This window comes from Lepidochelys kempii, chromosome 1, assembly GCF_965140265.1.
Source record: "Lepidochelys kempii isolate rLepKem1 chromosome 1, rLepKem1.hap2, whole genome shotgun sequence".
NCBI classification, from domain to species: Eukaryota; Metazoa; Chordata; order Testudines; family Cheloniidae; genus Lepidochelys; species Lepidochelys kempii.
The window spans coordinates 229,665,203-229,671,942 of NC_133256.1; the positions used below are offsets into that span (position 1 = coordinate 229,665,203).

General features: G+C 45.5%; 1 protein-coding gene across 1 annotated transcript in view; it reads right to left on the reverse strand.

The window, feature by feature from the left end:
• The window catches only part of STK38L (serine/threonine kinase 38 like), a 58,392-nt gene extending 52,813 nt beyond the window's left edge, over positions 1 to 5,579 (reverse strand). The window contains exon 1 of the mRNA XM_073317388.1: positions 5,461 to 5,579. The gene's annotated coding sequence lies outside the window, so the exon portion shown is untranslated. The remainder of the gene's footprint in view (positions 1 to 5,460) is intronic.
• Between the last annotated feature and the right edge of the window lie 1,161 nt (positions 5,580 to 6,740).

Genomic DNA, 6,740 nt, shown 5'->3' on the forward strand with positions numbered 1-6,740 from the left:
GTTTCCTGTGCTGCGTAAATTACATTTTCAGCACAGAACTACCACTCACCCACAGACTTTGTTCTGACTCGTCTGCAACTATGGCTGGTAAAAATGTTCGTACGTTATACTAAATCACCACCTTCTGATTGTGTTCGCTTATTCTCCACTCCTGCTTTGCCAAAGCTCTAAGTAACACCAAGCACAAGTTGTAGAACCTAGCAGTGCATCATGCTGGCCTTTAACCTCAAGAAATGGCGACCGCCTCCAAATGCACCGTTGGTTTGATTTTATCCAAAGAGCTATGAATGAAAGCAGTCTATGTTACTACCACACTACATGCTAAAACTAATTACATTTTTAGGTGGAACAGACAATCCTTTCACTATTAGACTGATGTTTGGCTCAGGTTGCAGTAACGCCCTGATCACGCTCCAGTGAGCGGAACAGGCTGGGACTAGGTTTCACAACTGTTCATGTTTAAGAAAACATTACTTTGTGAGGTGGGCCTCTTTCTCCCACCCCAATCATATAAATCTCAAGAGGGAGGTTTCGACTTGGGATCCACCACTTCTACCTGGCTAGTGTGGCTGGGGCATTTCCTCCTTCCAATACCTCCCGCCTTGCCTTGGCGAGAGAGTCTAGTGGGTAGAATTCTTAAATCTGATGGTTCCTCCTGTCTTCTCTCCTTTGGGGGAAAGTTCAGTGCTGGTTGCGCGATTCCCTTTAAGGAATGTCCCTGGTTGACTCAGGCAAGAACCAGACTTGCTAGGAGTCAATAGGCACACTTGTGCCTTCCCCTGACATCATCTCCAAGTGCCTAAATGCCATACATGGCAACCAGGGCAGGTGGAGTCCCAGAGTCACCCTGGGAAAATTATAGGGGAGCTGTGTGGCCAGGTAAGCTGTATGTGGCCAGCCTGTGGAAAGCCCATCTCTCCTGTAACCTTTCTGCAGGCTCAGATATGCAGAAGTAACTGTGGTAATAAGGGGGCCCTTTCACAGCTGTGTAAGCACTTGCCCACCACAGGGTGGTGTGGTAAGGCTGAGTGAGTTAGTGATGGTAACGTGCTTCGAGGATGAAAGTGCAAGGTAGCAGTAGTATTATAGTAGTGTTACCTGGTGATTGACTCAGACCCTTAGCAACAACATTAAGTTGAGCTCCATTAATTTTCTAAAAATCAGATGTTAATTCAGACGCAGAGCTGCCAGATAACACGAACTAAAGAGTGAAACCTGCGGGAAAGATCAGCCTCATTAAGCAATCCTTCAAAATCACTGGGCTCAATTACCTCCATGAGTTGCATCAGCAGAACCCAAGCTTTGCACTCCTGGCAACAGAAAGTCCACTCAGATGTAACAGCAAAGGCTTCCATCTGTAACCTCTTCTCCTCTGGTAGGGGCCCAGAATTAGCTCACATAGTTCCTGAATTGGCTGGGTGTCTACCAGCGATTCAGCACATCTCCTGGACAGCTGCCATCTGCTGGGTTACTACAGAATCCCAGATGGAATTTAAAGCCTGAGCATCCCATTGGGTGAAACGTCTTCCCTCACCCTCTGTTGCAGCTGCCTCTAAAGGGGATGTGGGTAGGTGCTGCAATTTGCAATTATGGGAGTGAATCTGGCCCATATAAGTACACTTCTCCTCCACCTTTGTTAGCAGGCCTTCTTCTTTAAGCAACTGATATTTGCTAGTCCCTTGAAATCTCACTTAAAGCAGTTTCACTGTAATCATTTGAAACATGGAGCTCAACATTTTTTTTAAAAAATCTATTTTTTTCTATAATAGCTTATTTATTAGATTTGAAACTCTGTGGTTTGAATTTACAAGAAGGATATATTTCCCCACAAATTAAGCAGTACCTGTATTAGCTTAAGCATCATTCCACTGCAAAGGCTCAGAAAAAGTTGTCAAGCAAACATTTTATTGTCTGACCACATCTCTCTAATGGGCAGTTTCAGATATTTTAAAACAAGGTTTGATATGGCACGATAGGAAACGATCCAAGTTCATGCATAAAATACAACATTAAATACCACAGTCACTAATTTTAATGCTTCCTGAATTGATCAAAATATTCGTAAGAGGTACACTAACAGCTCAGTTTACTTCTCTATCCTTTGTTTTTCTGTTATTCTTGGAGAAAAGTGTTCTTTTGGAGAGAAGTATGCAGGAGCACTGGGACTGCCAAAAGTTACTCTTTCAAGCTACAGAGACATCATATTTGCCACATCAGATCAAAGCATCTAATCTTAAGCAATATCCAGAATTCAGTGCTTCAATGGAAGACAAACACCCCCCTCCTCAAATATACACCTTGTCAAGTGTACTGCGCTATATACAGCAGTAGGAACTGATTCTTCCCAGAACTTCAACTGATGCCCTGAACCATGAGATTTGATTACGGTCACTGTTATTTTAAGTTGCATAGCTAAGATGGTTACTGATGATGATGCAGTTATCCAGCCCTTTTAAAAACCCTGCCACAGTGCATCTTAAAGAATTAAACTTCAGTTATTTGTTATTTACCAACTCCATATTTTATACTACTGTAACACAATTACTTTTGATGGCAGGTTTTTCTAAATGTAGCTGTACATTAAATGAGTAAGGAATGAGAGACGATTAAGTGATTTTGTGTACAATAATAGTATGTTTGATTATGTCAACTATCATTACCCTACGATACACAAAGCCTCTTCTGGGGGAATAAAACCGAACAATTTACCATATCATTACAGCTTACTCTTTATGTTGATGAATACTGTATTTAACAGGCTTATCAGACATCTGTCATCATACAATTTCAGAAGTTTATCAACCAGCTTCACATTTAAATAATCTCCCTAAATTTGAGAGGGAATAAAGCATGGTCATTAACAAAATAAATATGGACAGAATAAAAAGTTAGGGACAATTAAAAAAAAACAAACAACCAGTCAAATGGGCCCAATCCACCTTGCTGGATAAAACCCATTGGGTTAGACGGTTCATACCCAACTCATGGGTGTGAGAAGTCACACCCCTGCAGTTCACCCTTAACTCCAGTGGGCACAGGATCAGACCTTCAGTGATCATCAGTGTAAGGGTAGCACAAGGCCTAAGATGGATGATGTTATCAAGGTCCAGACTGCATACCCTGCTTAGATCACACTATCCCTATTGTATACTTAAACACAGGGGCATGATCCAAAAGTATTCAAAGTCAATAGGAGTTTTCCCATTGACCTCCGTTTTCTTTGCAACAGGCCTCAAAGTGAGAAATATGAGAATACCTATGTGCCATAAATATTTGCTTCCCATATCAACTAAATTCACATTAACTACTTTTCCTTGAAATAAAAATGTCATTGAAGGTTTGCTTTTAGGGATTTTTGTTTTTAAATCTAACAAGTAATAATATTTAAAATCAACCCACATATAGCACAAAACACAAGATAAAACTATATCCATTATATATGCTACAATAACATGTTTCCCAGGGTTAAATATTTTGGCCAACATTCACCACTAAGAAAGATAATGAAATGTAAGATGTTTAAGTATTTCAGTTACTACTCTAAATAAAAACAAAACGGATACTGTTTCACCTATTGTACTTCTGGGGTGGAGAGAATGAAATAGTTTAAGATTTCTGCCTGTTCTGCGGCACACATCATAGAGTATGCACAGCAAAACATAGAGATGTTTTTAGTGTTATATACACTTCCAAACAAGATTTATCCACAGCCTGGGAATTTGCAAAACTGCAGTCAACACTGAAACAGGGTTAAATACAGGGTTAAATACAGGGTTAAATACAAAAACAAAAGACAAACAAACAAACCAACCACATCAATACTTTACAAACAAGATGACCCACTCATTAGTAAGGAACAAATGAAGAAAATCATCAAAGCTCAGTACATCCCACCAACAATCTGAGAATGAAGAAATTGTATCTCTGGTGAAAGAAAGACAGACCTAAATAGTAATACACCCAGAGCCTAACCTGTTTAAAGACTTATTTATTCCCATTGTAGATTTTATCACAGAGATATCGGCATGTAATGCCAATGGAAAGTGACTTCTTGGTGAGTATCTGAAATATACTGTTCTAACCCAAAGGTTGATTTGTTTTGGGGTTTTTTTAAAACATCAGATGTACAGCATATACAAGACTCTCCTACTCCTGTCTGCATTTTCACTTTTATCCCAATCACTGCCACTGTAGTTCAGTTAAAAATATAAACCAAGCAAAAGGCTGAGCTGGCAAGCTACGGGCCTGATCCAAAACCCACTGAAGGCCACAGAAATGTTCCCACTGACTTCAGTGGGTTTTGGATCAGGCCATATGAGCCAGGTTTTCTTTTTTCGAACGGTGTATACGTGTAGAGATTAAACTGGCACATATTTAAAACAGGACAGAACACTCCTAAACCAGACTGTGTAATCGACTGCCTCCACACCCCACAGGATCTCATACCTGCCAGACACACCTGAGCCTATTTATTGACTTTTACTGTTTATAGTACTTTATCTAGTCACAGATCTGACTGTGTTCATCTCCCATCCCAAAGAGGTCATACCTGCAAAACTACTGTACAGATTTGTGTTCATCTCTCACTATGCTCACTCCAAAGAGCCTGCCCAGTGATAGGCACCCATGAAACACAGATCTTCCCCGTCTCCTAAAGTCTAAGACACACACTACCCCTCAGCCTTTTGGGGAGCATATCTCAACCATCTGGATGAATTTGAAAGGCAGGTTTTTAAAGCCTTTCACACCGATGAAAAAGGGGGTTCTGCTGTGTATGTGAGTCGCACTCATTTAAAAACTGCACCTCAGTTGCAGCCCTGGGGTCTCTACCTCGTCCAGGCTTTGAAGCTGCGGGGAGGTGGGGGGGAAAGAGAACGTGAAGAATAAACCTGCCAAGTTAGAAACTGAAAACGTGACATGGGAGAACCCCTTATTGGGAATTGTAACCATCTCTCACTCTCCCCCTGGTGGTGATGAATTTTGAGGTGGCAAATTTGGTAAGAGATTTGAAATCTCCCTTGCCACCTTTTTAGAAATCTCAGCTCATTCAATTTATCCCTCACTCACAACACAGCCTGATACACACACACACACACTCTGTGTCCAAGGGGGAGAAAGGAGCGGAGCCAGGCCATTGTCCTTATCTCTCGGAACAAGTACGGATTCCTCTATTACTCTCGCCCTTCCTTAGCGTCTCTCTCCAGCAGCCCCACACAGCTCATACTACCCTCCCTGAGCCTGAAGGGCTATGGCTGCGATTGCTGCCTCACGGTGGTGGGGAAGGTGTGTGTGTGTGTGGGGGGGGAGATCCCCAGTTGCCAATGACAGGATCTCTCTCTCTCTGCACCAAAGACAGAGGCTCCTTCCCCGCCTCCCACCTGCAGCAGCAGCAGCAGCAGCAGAGACCGTCGGCGGACGGGCACAGCTCTGCCCGCAGCCGGGGCTGCCTGCAGCACTCACCTCCCTGCGCCGGGCGGCCGGCTCCTGCGTCCCCCCACTGCCGGCTGCAGCCTCGCTCTGCGCGATCCCTTCCCCCGCCTGGGCCGCTCGTGCGAGCAGGGGGAGGGCGGCAGCGGCAGCGGCAGGAGGGACCTAATCGGAGGGCTGTTTACTAACCCGCTCTCGCGAGAGCTCAGGGCACCAGCCGGGAGGGGAGCGATGGGCTGGGGGGGAGGCGCGCGTGTGTGTGTGTGTGGGGGGGGGGGGTTGTGGCAGCTCCTTTCAGGCTGGAGGCCCCCGTGCGCCCCCAGCGCCCCTCCGCAGGCAGCGGGGCCAGCTGCTGCCCGCCTCCAAGGCGCTCCTCCCCGCCACCGCCCCGGCCCCGCGCCTGGAAGCGGGCGCCGGCTACAAAGTGCCCCCAGCGCTCGGCCACGCCGCGTCCGCAGGACAGTGCCCGGGGGCGGGTCGCGGGTCTCCGGTCGGACAAACTAGCGCCCCGCGGCAGCCCCGCTGAAGGTCACTGTGCGCCCGCCCGCCAGCGCCTCCGCTGGGCTCATTCAGCCCGGCGCTCCCTTGCCCTCCACGGGGCCACGCCGGTTTACACGCGCTGAGCAGCGGCCCCCACCCCCCACTCCTTTTAAACTCACCCCCCCCCCCCGCAGCCTTGTAGTAGCCGCTCTTCTCCGTGGGGCAGTTAGGGGGGCATCACGGGCTGGCAAAGGTAGAGAGATCTCAACCTTGGGAGGGAGGTGTCAATAGTGGGGTTCTTTAATTAACATTATGCACACATGACACAATTGTACATTTTTTAGTGGACCAAATTGTGTGGGGGCGTACAAGCCCTTTAAGTTCAGTGGGGTCCTGTACACATTAGTGCTCATGGATGAGGATGTATTTAAGTGCCCCACTGAAAGTGTCAACTGTGTTCGTTTATTTTTATCTCATTGTTATTAATGTAGCTAGGCATACTACAAAGTATTTTTCCTGCCCCATAGATTCTACAGTTCAAGCTGATGTGCATGGACAGAGCCATGTATTCAATCATCAGGCGGTCTCTGCCTAGACACAGGGTCCATCTGTGTGAATCAACATTCAGAAATGTTGTATTTGGTCCATCTGACATGACAAAAGCCTGAAAAAAAAATCATTGCATTTTGATCTGGATATGTTTCTGGAGAGGACTGGAAATGGAGAAGCTGCGCTTTCTGATTTTCAGCAGAGAATGACACCACTCTGTCTAGTTGTGGTAGATGAGTAGATATGAAATTTCAGAATTAGCAAGGGAGAAAAATGCTCTCTCT